The sequence below is a fragment of the Equus przewalskii genome, chromosome 20, assembly GCF_037783145.1.
Source record: "Equus przewalskii isolate Varuska chromosome 20, EquPr2, whole genome shotgun sequence".
Taxonomy (NCBI): domain Eukaryota; kingdom Metazoa; phylum Chordata; class Mammalia; order Perissodactyla; family Equidae; genus Equus; species Equus przewalskii.
The window spans coordinates 250,987-265,315 of NC_091850.1; the positions used below are offsets into that span (position 1 = coordinate 250,987).

Here is a 14,329-nt window from a genome sequence, read left to right on the forward strand (position 1 = left end):
GTGAAAATTGATACTATTTTATTGACGATTAATGCATACAGTTCTTCTCATTATATTACTATAATTTCTCTGAAGAAGGTTTTAGGATCTTGTTTTTACAGCTGATGTTGAGAATTGTTAAGATATTGTTTTCAAGATGTTTACAGTTTTCAAGAAAATATACTTTCATAAATTATTTCTCACTTATTTTTCTGTGTTCTTTCCATGCTATTTGAATACTAAAAATGCATATGGCATAAAAATTACAGAATAGCTCATATATAACACTTCTGAGAAAATGTTTTTATTTGATAATATTCACTCCATAATTATTATGTCATATGCATTTTTAGAATGCCCATAAGTGTATATTGCATCATCTTATATCGATTCTCTAATTCCATTGTTTCTATCTCAGACTTTGGTTTGGTTGTTGTTTTCTTTCTGATCCATCTTCTCCAATTTATCTTTTGAAGCTTTCATTGAATCTATTATATTAATTATTGTATCTTTAATTTTGGGAAATCCTTTATTGTTATCTGATGTTTCCTCATATATTACTCATGGTATTTGTACTGTGGATTTAACAACTTCTCATACTTCTCTGATTGTGAAATTGTTTTGTAAATATTTCTTGCACTTTTCCCAATCAATTTTTTATTGAATTCATAATAATTTATATCAATGTGAAATTTCAGTTGTACATCATTTCTTGACAATCACCACATAAGTGTTCCCCTTCACCCCCTGTGCCCACCCACCACTGACCTTCCCCTGGTAACCACTGAACTCTTTTCTTTGTCCATATGTTTGTTCATATTCTACATATGAGTGAAATAATATGCTGTTTGTCTTTCTCTGTCTGGATTATTTGGCTTAGCATAATTCCCTCCAGGTCCTTCCATGTTGTTGAAAATGGGATGATTTGTCTTTTTTACAGCTGAGTAGTATTCCATTGTGTATATATACACCACATCTTCTTTATCCAGTTGTCAGCCAAAGGGCCGTTGGATTGTTTCCATGTCTTGGCTATTGTGAATAGTGCTGCAATGAACATAGGGGTGCATATGTTACTTTGGATTGTCATTTCAAGTTGTTTAGGTAGATACCCATCAGTGGGATAGCTGGGTGGTGGTAGTTCTATTTTTAGTTTTTTGAGGATTCTCCATACTGTTTTCCATAGTGGTTGCACCAGTTTGCATTCCCACCAGCAGTGTATGAGGGTTCCCTTTTCTCCACATCCTCTCCAACATTTGTTATTTTTAGTCTTAGTGATTTTAGCCATTTAACATGTGTAAAGTGGTATCTCTGATGATTAGTGAAGTTGAACATCTTTTCCTTTATTTATTGGCCATCTGTATATCTTCTTTGAAAACTGTCTGTTCATACCTCTGCCCATTTTATGATTGGACTGTTTTTTTTATTGTTCAGTTGTATGAGTTCCTTACATATTATGGAGATTGACCTCTTATCAGATATATGATTTGCAAATGTTTTTCCCCAATTAGTGGATATTTTGATCCTAGTTTCATTGGCCTTGCAGAAGCTCTTTAGTCTGATGAACTCCCACCTGTTTATTTTTTCTTTTGTTTTCTTTGTCTGAGAAGACACGATATTTGAAGAGATCCTTTTTAGTTCGATGTCAGAGGATCTACTACCTATATTATCTTCCAGGAGTTTTATGGTTTCAGGACTTATCTTCAAGTCTTTGATACATTTTGAGTTTACTTTTGTGTATGGCATGAGATAATGGTCTGCTTTCATTCTTTTGCATGTGGCTGTCCAGTTTTCCCAACACCATTTATTGAAGAGACTGCCTATTCTCCATTGTATGTTCTTGGCACTTTTGTCAAAGATTAGCTGTCCATAGATGTGCGGTTTTATTTCTGGGCTTTTGGTTCTGTTCTGTTGATCTGTGTGCCTGTTTTTCACCATGCTGTTTTGATAACTATGGTTTTGCAGTCTCTTTTGAGCTCAGGGATTGTGATGCCTCCAGCTTTGTTATTTTTTCTCAGAATTGCTTTAGCAATTTGGGGTCTTTGGTTGCCCCATATGAATTTTAGGATTCATTATTCTATTTCCATGAAGAATGTCACTGGGATTCTGATTGGGATTTCATTGAATTTGTAGATTGCTTTGGATAGCATGGACATTTTAACTATGTTTACTCTTCCAATCCATGTGATGATCTTTGGTATCAGAGTAGTATTATAAGACTGAAGGACTACAGTGCCTTTTTCGGCACAGCATGCTGAGGTTGCTCACCTATGGTGTTTCCTCTGTAAGAGAATTCCCCCACTCATTCACACTAAGAAGATTCTCAGGATGCCATTTCCCCTTGTCCATTTAAGTGATTGAACTTTTCTCAAACTGCTTTCTTCCAAAAGGTCCTGACCTCTTTCATCCCTGATTCCTCTCCTTTGCTCTCATCCCACTTTCTTTAAATTATAACAACAGGGAAAAAATGAATAAGAAAAGATTCCATAAAGAAATGTATAATGCTATATAAGCATTGTGAAGCAGATGGACAGAATACATGTCTTTTGGGAGACCTTGAGCAGAGTCATGAAGGCCAGAATGAAATTTGAGTATAGATTCTTAGGAAAAGGGTCTATTTTAACTTGAGCACTTGGAAGTTGGGTGAGGAGGCAAAAGAAAATTACTTTGTATGAATGGTGTTTGGTAATAAGGATTCATTGTAGATTTCTGAAAGGAAGAAGCAAATAATGAAATGATGTCTAAGCGGCTTGATTTGGCAAGCTTCTTGAGGATAATTCAAAAATTAAATTTAGGTCTGCAACATGAACTGATAGGCTACTGCAGTTTGAGTGGTATTATGGCTTCAATAGAAAAAAATCATTCTCTAAGGGTCATAAAAATGTATTCAAATATCAGTCTATATTTTATGCTTTTACATTAACCTTTTTTTCATACATTTAAATTATAAGGTCTGACTTTAGTAATGCTTGAATTATGTTGGGAAACATGTCTATATCCTAATAAAATCATTAAAGAATACATTTTGGTGCTGGCCCCATGGCCAAGTGGTTAAGTTCACGCACTCCGCTGCAGGCGGCCCAGTGTTTTGTTGGTTCGAATCCTGGGCACGGACATGGCACTGCTCATCAAACCATGCTGAAGCAACGTCCCACATGCCAGAACTAGAAGGACCCACAACGAAGAATATGCAACTATATACTGGGTGGCTTTGGGGAGAAAAAGGAAAAAATAAAATCTTTGAAGAATACACTTTGTCTTAAAAATTTATAGACATCTATAAAACATTTTGGCCAAAGATGTCTCCTCAAGACTTTATCTGTGAGGAAAAAACTGGAAATTTTTTTTTTCAAAATAGGTAATTGTGTTCTTCGTTTAAGAGCTACAATGATTCATGAATAAATCACAGTGTGACTAAAATTATAAATTAAAAATAGCTTATTACTCTATACTAGCTTAATGTTGTGTCTGTCTTTAGGAAAAAATTAATGACAACCCCATGGAAAATTATTAATTATTGAGGTTATCCCACCAACAATAATTTTCCTGTTCTTCGTTCTCACCATTGTCACTTTCCTAATGGCTCTATTTGACAATCTGTCTGTGATCCTCCTTGTCCTCCTGGACACCCATCTCCACACACCCACGTATTTCCTACTTAGTCAGCTCTCCCTCATGGACCTGAACTACATCTCCACCATTGTCCCCAAAATAGCTTCCAATCTTCTGTTTGGAAATAAGTCTATCTCCTTCATTGGTGTTATGTTCAGAGCTTCTTGACTTTTGCAAGAGCATAAGGCTTACTATTTGCATCTATGTTCTTTGATCGGTATGTGACTATTTGCTTTCCTCTCCACTATGTTATTCATATGAGCAAAAGAGTGTGTGCTGATGTTAATAGGATCCTGAGCAATGGGCTCTATCAACTCTTGTGCCCACATTTCACATGCCCTCCATTTCTCTTATGGCTGATCTAGGGTCATCAATCATTTCTTCTGTGATGTCCCAGCCATGTTGACTATCAACTGAATGGAAATCTGGGTTCATGAGTGTACAGTGACTGTGAGTCACACCCTATTCCTTGGGTTGCCTTTTGTTGGTACTGTGTGCTCCTACGTCTGAGTTTGCCTGGCTCTCTATCACATGTAATCAGCAGAGGGACAGAATCAGTAAGCTCAAGGACAGATGATTTGAAATTACCCAGTCAGCAGAAAAAAAATTTAAAAAGACTGAAAAGAACTACAGAGCTTACAGGATTCCACAAGTACACCAATATATGCATTGTGGGAATCCCAGAAGGAGCAGATAAAGAGAAAGGGGCAGGAGGCTTATTTAAAGAAATAATGACAAAACATTTTCCAAATCTGGGAAGAGAAAAGAACATCCAGATCCATGAAGCCCAAAAAACTCAAAATAGAATGAACATGAAGAAGTCTTCACAGAGACACATTATAATTAAAACTTCAAGCATTTTAAAAATGTTTTTAAGCTATTTTAACAAGATCAATATTACCTCTTCCCAAGTAAAAGATGTAATTAATTTGGTTAATGGAAACCATAAGAAATACAAGAAAAATTAGGCTACTATCTGAAATAATATTGCATTGTTAAATATTTTGCAAATATAAGTGTACAAAAGTATTATCATTATTTTCCTTGTTTAGTTTAATAAGTGAAAATTGTTTTATAGTTTAACGGATTTTTCCAACAGAATGGAAATAATTTGAAAATATGTAATAACTAAAATAAATTAAGGCTGACTCCCATGGGTGTGATACCTTAAAAATTTCTGTGTATACGCTTTTATTAAACTAACCATATTCCATTCAATTTAATAAATTTCTAGGCCAATATAATCAAAATTTGAAAATAATATATGCATATATCATTACTGTGCACTTACTGAACAATATATAAAATATATGATCCATAAAACTTTAGAAATGTAGTAATTTTGGAAGAATCTGAAGAAATGTATTTGTTTCTTTCCAGACTGATTGACCCTTAACACAACTGTGAAAACATCCAAAGAAATTATTAGAACTCCTTCCCCCACCTTGGCTTATGGCCATCCTAGGTTATTAGTGATTTGACCTACATTTTCCAAGTCTCAGAGAACATTCCCAAATGAATACCAAAAAATGCCCACAAATGAGCATTAGAGTAAATCTCCAAGTTAAGAAGTCCTAGAATCAGTCTTGCTTCTGAGTTTCATTGGAGGTACCTAAAATTTCAAGTAAAGAGATAGAAGTTTAACATGTATGTTTGTTTAGAAAATATTCAAGGAAATTTACAGAAAATGACTGTTCATATGGTGACAGTTCGAGCACTGTCACCTAACCAAGGTAGTGAGTTTGTGAAAGTGTGGAGATAATTAAAGGTATTAATCCTAATTTTATTTTTATTTTTATTAGCCACTTAAGAACTCTTCAGCAAGTGCTTAAGAAAAATTTATTCAGAATTAAGTACTTCTATTTATAATAAGTAATGGATACATTCAGAGATCTAATTAACCAGGTAACTCCAAAAAAATTTTCATTTGACTATAGTGGGTTTGAAAAAGATATATACATATTTTATCCTTAAAAATAAAAAATGGATGGGCTGCTTGAACACTTGTTCACATTTTTTCAGACATGAGTTCTTTTTAAACCCAAAATGTGATATTATACAGTTGTGAGAACTGATCTATTTGTGAATAATTGATCAGGAAATGATAAAATATGGTAACATTCACAAAAAAGGTAGATCATGATATTGTCTATGAACTACTGTTCTGAAACTACTCCACTACATCATATGCTGAGATACAATTGAAAGTAATCATGATACCCTATGATAAAATGTATAATAAAAATGTTTATGAATTTAAATAGTACTTCAAATGTGGGAAGAATTTATTTGGCCATAATTGGACAAAGACATTTATAGAAAAAATGAACTTGAAGGATAAACAATATTCATTAGAGAAGAAAGGGTGCATTGTATCCACAGCCTGTGATGTACTCTCTGGAAACAGGGAAGACTGAAGCCAAGTCAAAAATGCTTGAGAAGAGCATGGGTAACATGAATTATATTGTTCAGATGTAGAGATGTTTTCATTCAAGGACAAGATGTGATCACAAAAGTATTGATTTCAATGTTAGCCACTTTGGCAGTGTTGGTTACCACTTGTACCGAAATCATTCAGGATTTAAAGCGATCAGTTTAGAAAACGAGCGATGTATCTACGTAAGATTTAGGTAAAAAGTAAAAGATCTGAAATGCAGTTCGAGGTTGAGAGAGTAGCTGCACGTTTTCGATGCTGTTCAGGGGGAATTGTAGAGTATGAAGGAGACAACAGAAAGTGGTTTTGAAGCTGATTCATAAATGTGATGTCTAGATGGGAAGTGAGATGAGGGTCACTGGAAGAGATAGGGCCTAATACATTGAAATGTGCTTGGCATGTGCTCAAGTGAAACTTGAAGAATAAACCTAACATTTAAGAGTCCAGATCCTCAATAAGGATTGTAATGGAAAGACTTTCTTATTTTCTGCTGTTTTATTATATTTTTTCCCATGAAAGAAGAGTGGTTACATGTCAGAATGGTATTGTGATGCTGCTTCCTACTTGCACTTTTACTGTACATGAATCCATTCTTTTTAAATTTTAATTTTTAAATTACTTTTTTCTGTTGTTTATTTGTAGGAGTTATTTACATATGCCCTGCAGCAATCCCTTATCTGATATACATTTTGCAAATATTTTTCCATTCTGTGGGTTGCTGATTTACTTTGATGATGAAGTTCATCCATGCACAGGAGTTTTCGATTTTGATGAAGTCCAGCTTATCTATATTTTTATTGTTGTTGTACATGCTTTGGTGTCATATTCAATACAGCACAGCTAAATCCAATTTCATGAAATGTTTCCTCTATGTTTTCTTCTAAGATTTTATAGTTTTAGCTCTATATCTCTTTCATCCATTCAATTTTTGTGTATAGTGTAAAGTAATGGTACAATTTCATTATTTGCATGTAGAGATCCAGTTTTTTCACCACTATTTTTTGAAAAGGCATCCTCATTGAATGGTTTTGAGATCCTTGTCAAAAATGATTTGACCACACGCATGGCGGTTTTTTTCTGGTATTTCTGCTTTATTGGTTTATGTTTGCCTTTTTGCCAATACTACATTGTTTTTATTATAATAGCTTTTTAGTAAGTTTTGAATCAGAAAAAAATGAGTTCTCCAATTCTTTTATTTTATTGTTTTGGCTATTCAGAGTACCTTGAGATTTAAAATGAATTTTAGGATGTATTTTTTTCATTTCTTCAAATAATCTCATTGGGATTATGATAGGCATTTCATTGAACCTGAAGTTGCTTATGGTAGTATTGACATCTTAATAATATTAAGTTTTCCAATTCATGAACACAGGGTTCATTTCTATTTATTTGTCTCTTCCTCAATTTCTTTCAGCAACGTTGTGTGATTTTCAGTGCACATACGTTTTGCCTTTCTTGTTAAATTTATTTCTAAGTATTTTATTCTCTTTGATGATATTGTAAATGTAATTGTTTCCTTATACTCTTCTTAGGATCGTACATTATTAGTATATGGAAATACAACTGATTTTGTATCTTGCAACATTGCTGAACTTGTTAGTTCTAACAGATTTTTGTTTGTGGTCAGTTTAGAATGGAAACCTTCCCCCCATATACCACCACTTCCACATCTTTTTCCCTTTTCCTATCCTTTCAGCACAGTTACATCACTATTTGGGTCTTGGGTGGCAAGGTTGACGGCACTGTTTCATCTTCCAGTATATATTACTAAAGTACAAAGATATAAATTATAGTAAATTCAAATGATAATTTAGTTACTATTTCTATATATAGTTCTTGTCATTATTATGACTATTTACTCTGTCAAGGCACTTTTCAGGCCATAAATTTATCGGCAATATTGACTATTTTCAGAAAATGTTTTCAAGAATACATTTTGAATTTTCAAGAAAATCTCTTTCAATAAAATATTTCTCATTTACATTTCTGTGTTCTGTTTATGGTGTCTGAATATGGTGGGTCATATACATCAATTCTGAAAAATGTTTCCTTGATGATGTTAACTCCATTATTATTTTGCTATATGCATTTCTAGGAATGACAACAAGCATACACTGATTTCCCTACATTAATTCTCTAATTCTCCAAATCTTTCAAAATGGCAATCTCTTTATGTTGTTCTTGCTGTTGTTTTCTTTTAATTCTGGTGGATTTTTTCACTTTGTCTTTCAAACTTTCACTACTGATTTTATCAATTATATTTTTTTAAATTTGGAAATCTCTTTCTTATTATCTGACACGTTTTAAATAAATCTAATAATGTAATGTGGCATAATATTTCATACTTCTTTGAAGATATGAATTCTAATTTTTAAAAATGTATTCTCTTTCTGCATTTTTCCAACCACGTATAACTCCCTTTATATTTGCGCAGAGTGTGTGTGAATGCATATGTGTTTGTGTGTGTATGTGTGCAAGTTTGTGCATCTTCCTCTTTCATGTTGGAAACTTCCTTAAAAGTCTGGTAACATTGGTCTCTAAAATAATATTTAAGACTAAGACATCACATCTTGTGTGGAGCTTGTTCACTTACGACGTCTCTGGAGGAGAATCTCCTCCTACCTCCGTGAAGATTCTCAGGGTGCCATGTCCTATTTTCCGTTTAAGTAACTGACCATTTCTCTATCCCAATTCCTTCTTTCAAAGAGTCCTGAAATATTTCATTTCTCATTGTGTCTTTTGTTCACCTGTCTTTTAATTTGTAACATATCTATTTCTTTATCATCATAATAATTAGGTTTTAAGAGGGAGATGTGATAAATATATGTTCCTAAATTCACACACTTATCTAGAACTAAATATAATTTTACTTATTTATTTTTAATTTTTAAATTAATTCATTTTATTGCAGTAACATTGGATTATAACATTATATAGCTTTCAGATGTACATCATAATATATTTCAAATTCTGTGTAGATTACATCATGTTCACCACCCAAAAACTAATTATAGTCCATCACCACACATGTGAGCCTATTCACCCCTTTTGCCCTCCCCATCTCCCACTTCCCCTATGGTAACCACCAATCTAATCTCTGTTGCTATGTGTTTGTTTGTCATTGTTTTTACCTTCTTCTTATGAGTGAGATCATATGGTATTTGACTGCCTTCCTCTGACTTATTTCATTTAGCCTTACCCCCTCAAGGTCGATCCATGCGGTCACAAATGGTCGGATTTCAACATTTCTTATGGCTGAGTAGTATTCCACTGTGTATATATACCACATCTTCTTTATCCATTTGTCCCTTGGTGGGCATCTATGTTGCTTACAAGTCTTGGCTATTGTGTATAATGCTGCAATGAACATAAGGGTGCAAGTATCTTTATGCATTTGTGTTTTCAAGTTCTTTAGATAAATACTCAGCAGTGGGATAGCTGAATCATATGGTAGATCTATCCCTAATTTTCTGAAGATACTCCATACGCTTTCCATAGTGGCTGCACCAGTTTGCACTCCCACCAGCAGTGAACAAGGGTTCCCTTCTCTCCACATCCTCTCCAACAATTGATGTTTCCTGTCTTGTTACTTATAACCATTCTGACTGGAGTGAGGTGATACCTCATTGTAGATTTGATTTGCATTTCCCTGATAGCTAATGATGTTGAGCATTTTTTCATATGCTTGTTGGTCATCCATATACCTTCTTCAGAGAAATGTCTGTTCAGAGCTTTTGCTCATTTTTTAATTGGGTTGTTGGGGATTTTTTTTCTTTGAGACATATGAGTTCTTTGTATATTTTGGATATTAACCCCTTATCTTATATATGGTTTGCAAATATCTTCTCCCAATTGTCAAGTTGTCTTTTCATTTTGTTGATGGTTTCCTTTGCTGTGCAGAAGTTTGTAGTTTGATGTAGTCCCATTTGCTCATTTTTTCTTGTTTCCCTTGCCCAGTCAGACATGGTACTTTAAATATGCTGCTAAGACTGATGTCAAAGAGTATATTGTCTATGTTTTCTTTCAGAAGTTTCATGGTTTCAGGTCTTACATTCAAGTCTTTAATCCATTTGAGTTGATTTTTGTGCTTGGTGTAAGATAATGATCTACTTTCATTCTTTTGCATATGGCTGCCCAGTTTTCCCAACACCATTTATTGAAGAGACTTTCCTTTCTCCACTATATGTTCTTGCCTCCCTTGTCGAATATCAGCTGTCCATAAATGTGTGAGTTTACTTCTGGGCTCTCAATTCTGTTCCATTGATCTGTGTGTCTGTTTTTGTGCCAGTACCATGCTGTTTTGGTTACTATGGCTTTGTAGTATATTTTGAAATCGGGGAGTGTGCTACCTCAAGCTTTGTTCTTTTTTTTATCAGGAATCCTTTGGCTATTTGGGATCTTTTGTTGCTTTAATACAAAAAAAAAAAGGAAAAAATGAATAAGACAGTGCCATAAAGCAATGTATAAAGTTATATACATGCTAGAGAAGCAGAGACAGGAAACATGCTATTTGGAAGAGCTTGAGCAGAGTTACGAAAGCTAAAATGAGCATGTATATAGATATGCAAGTAAAGAGTCTTCTTTAACTGCAGCATTCAGAAGCTAGAAGAGGATGACTTTGTGTAAGTGGAACTTGACAATGAGGATTCATGCAATATTTCAGAACAGATGAACCAAATGATAATACCTGATTTCCTGATTTCCTGATTGGAAATCTTGATTTGACATTATTGTGTACAGAAGACTTAAGAAAGAAATAAAGCTCCGCAACATGAGCTGATAGGCTACACCAATTGTAGAGGTAAGTTTTAGGTAAAACTATGAAAAAAATCTCTGAAGAGTGATAAACATTTATTGATACTAGAACTCTACAATATATAAGTTTACATAAATTTTCTATGCATGCATTTTGAATATAACATCTGATTTTAATGATATCTAAGTTTGTGAAGGGCAGTAAAACATACTTATCCTAATGAAGTCAAAATAGAAATCTTGTTTGTTAAATAATTCAAATGGTTTCTTAGAAAATGCTTTGGACACAAATGTTTGCATATTCACATTTTAATCTCTGGATCGGAAAATAAGGTTTATTTCTCCCAAAATAGATAAGTTCAGTTCTTCATTTAAGAGCTGTAAAATTTTAAATAATACACAGTATAACTAAAATAATAAGTTAAAAAGAACTTATAATTTTATACTTAACCACTTACTTTTGTGTCGAACTGTAGGAAAAATCATATTAATGCCCCATGGAAAATTCTAATCAAACATTAACTGATTTTATTTTATTGGGGATGTTTCCACCATCAAACATTGGCCTGTTCTTCTTCATTCTCATTGTTCTCATTTTCCTAATGGCTCTGTTTGGCAACCTGTCCATGATCCTTCTCATCTTCCTGAACACTCATCTCCACACACCCAAGTATTTTTTACTTAGTCAGCTCTCCATCATTGACTTGAATTACATCTCCACCATTGTCCCAAAAATGGTTTCTAATTTTCTCTTTGGAAACAAATCTATCTCCTTCATTGGATGTGGGGTTCAGAGATTCTTTTTCTTGACTTTAGGAGGTGCAGAAGCACTGCTCTTGACATCTATGGCTTATGATCGTTATGTGGCTATTTGCTTTCCTCTCCACTATCCCATTCATATGAGCAAAAGAGTGTGTGTGCTGATGATAACAGGATCTTGGATAATGGGCTCTATCAACTCCTGTGCCCACACTGCATATGCCCTCCAAATCTCCTACTGTCAATCCAGGGCCATCAACCATTTTTTCTGAGATGTCCCAGCCATGTTGACTCTGGCCTGCATGGATACCTGGGTCTATGAGTACACAGTGTTTGTGAGTACTGCCCTCTTCCTTGTGTTGCCTTTCATTGGCACTGCATGCTCATATGGCCAGGTTCTCCTTGCTGTCTACCGCATGCACTCAGCAGAAGGGAAGAAGAAGGCCTATTCCACCTGCACCACCCAGCTCACTGTGGTGACTTTCTATTATGCTCCATTTGCTTACACTTATCTACGTCCAAGATCCCTCAGATCTCCAACAGAGGACAAGGTTCTGGCTGTCTTCTACACCATCCTGACCCCAATGCTCAACCCCATCATCTACAGCCTGAGAAACAAGGAGGTGATGGGGGCTCTAAGAAGAATGATTCAGAGAATGTAGACAGAGCTTTTTGCATGTGTACCCAGGACTTGGATATAAGTTCATTCATAAGTGTACAGTAATTAAAATATTATTTTATGCTTAGAGTGCAAGAACTAAAATTAACCTAGAGAAGAATAAAATCACTTAGGTCTAGACAAAATTATCTTGTAAATATACATACATATGAATATATGTAGAGATATATGAAACTCTAAGCTTCATCCTTTTTTCTTCATGGTGTTTTTCCCATCAATTTCAATTTAACTTTCAAATTCATTTATTTTTTACTGATATGATGTTGATGATAATCATTGTTATGTAGAAAGGAAAATAGAAACTAACTGAAGTTGTCATTCAGCATGGCAGTTCTAGTATTTTCAAATGTATCTAAAAGAAAAGCTAATGTTTCCTGAATGTCAGGATTTAATTGAAATTCAGAAGACTTCTTGTTATTCTCATAGTAGACCCATAATTTACCTGTACCAGTTACTCTTTCTTTTAATTTAGAGAAACTTATCATTACAGGTATTTAGCTGAGACTTCAAGACTTCATCAGGGATTCAGAATTCCTTATACCACTCTGAATGGAATATGACAGGTTTATGTCTCTGTTAGGGTGATGAATGCTAAGGAAGTCATTTAATTTCAGGTATACCTCAGGGTCAAGAATAAAAACTTGGAGGTGCTAACAGAGGTCAGGGAAATTGTGAAGCTAATTATAAAATGAGTGGGTCAAAGGGTTAGTCAAATTAGTGGGAATTAATTAGTCAAGGACATTCCCACACCCATCCCTGACATTCTGCACATGCTAAGTACATCCTAAGGAATGTAAAGAGCAAATTCAACTGAATAAAATTTAAGGGTTATATCGGTTTTATTGAATGAATCAGGCAGCATCCTGTCTAACAAACAGAAAGGAGTTGTGAAGAGCTTTACAAAATGAAAACACTCTTACAGGCAGACGGAAGTGGGACGAGAAAGTTATTCTTGAGAAGAGTTGACTGTTTCAGGCAAGGCCACTTTCCCCTGGAGGATGGCAGGCGTCCAGTAGGTGGGTTACTTCACTGGTGCTGACCAGATAATTCCGGATTGACTGGTTTGAGACTCTACCCCTGAAGAAGTTTGAAATTGTAATTGAGTTAGGTCTTAAGTCTCCATTTTGCGATTTGGGCTTAGCACAAGGGACTCTATTCTGGATCTGTTCTCTCATTTTTAACAGTAGCCACTGCTACTCTTAGCATCAGATGATATTTCTCAGATGAGATTGTATTCTCCACTACTGCATCTCATAGTTCTACTGAAATATGTTGAGAGAAGCCAACATCTATGGACCAATTTTAGTCATTGATATTATGGCTCAGTCACTAAGATAAATAGATCCTACCATTACATCCAATAAAAATCCATCGGCTCAAGTAAACTTCCCGAGTGAAGTGCTGTCACTGCCCACCAGTGATAAGTGCAGAAATACTCTTTACCCTCTCAAGTGTGGCAGGGAGGGGGAGGGTCATCTTCCACAGAATTTCAAGGGCACAGAGCAAAATGAAAATATGAGGCCTCTTGTTCCAAAAGCAGGAAAGACTACTATTATTGGTGCTAAAATATAAAATGTTTCCCTTCAAAACTCGTTTATTAGCTATAAAATGAAATATAACTTACAAACAATATTGTCTCATAATTTCATATATAATAAATAGTAATACTTTATTATGTAATGTTTATATTGGTCATAAGGTCTTCTGGCTCACTTTTCTCTAAATTTATTTTCACCAAAATTTATATATTTAGGAACTTCATTTATTATCAACATAATTGAAAATATTGCCAGTCACTGGTGGCAAATGCTAAGTTGCAACTAATTTTTTGTGAGTTTTAATTTTAAGAAGAATATGCTTAAGTTATTAGGAGTGTTGGTGGGTGGTGAAAATTTGGACTGAATTTCTGATATCTTATATCAAAATATAAATTATAGTACAGGTAGAGCTAATGAGTCTCAAGGAGAAATTTTTTCTCAAAAAGATTTCTCTTATGAATAAATTTCAACCTATCAATTCATATAAATCAATTTCATGTAAATCTGACTTTAATTTTAAATATAAATTTAATAAATGGCATTTTAACAATTCCTCTCAAATTTCTGGTAATTTGT

The 14,329-nt window shown here is 34.2% G+C and overlaps 2 pseudogenes; both read left to right on the top strand.

Annotated features, from left to right (window-relative positions):
- The window catches only part of LOC139077983 (olfactory receptor 2L8-like), a 31,631-nt pseudogene extending 27,506 nt beyond the window's left edge, over positions 1-4,125 (top strand).
- Positions 4,126-11,274: 7,149 nt separating this feature from the next.
- LOC103540899 (olfactory receptor 2L5-like) lies at positions 11,275-12,237 on the top strand (annotated as a pseudogene).
- The last annotated feature ends 2,092 nt before the right edge of the window (positions 12,238-14,329 follow it).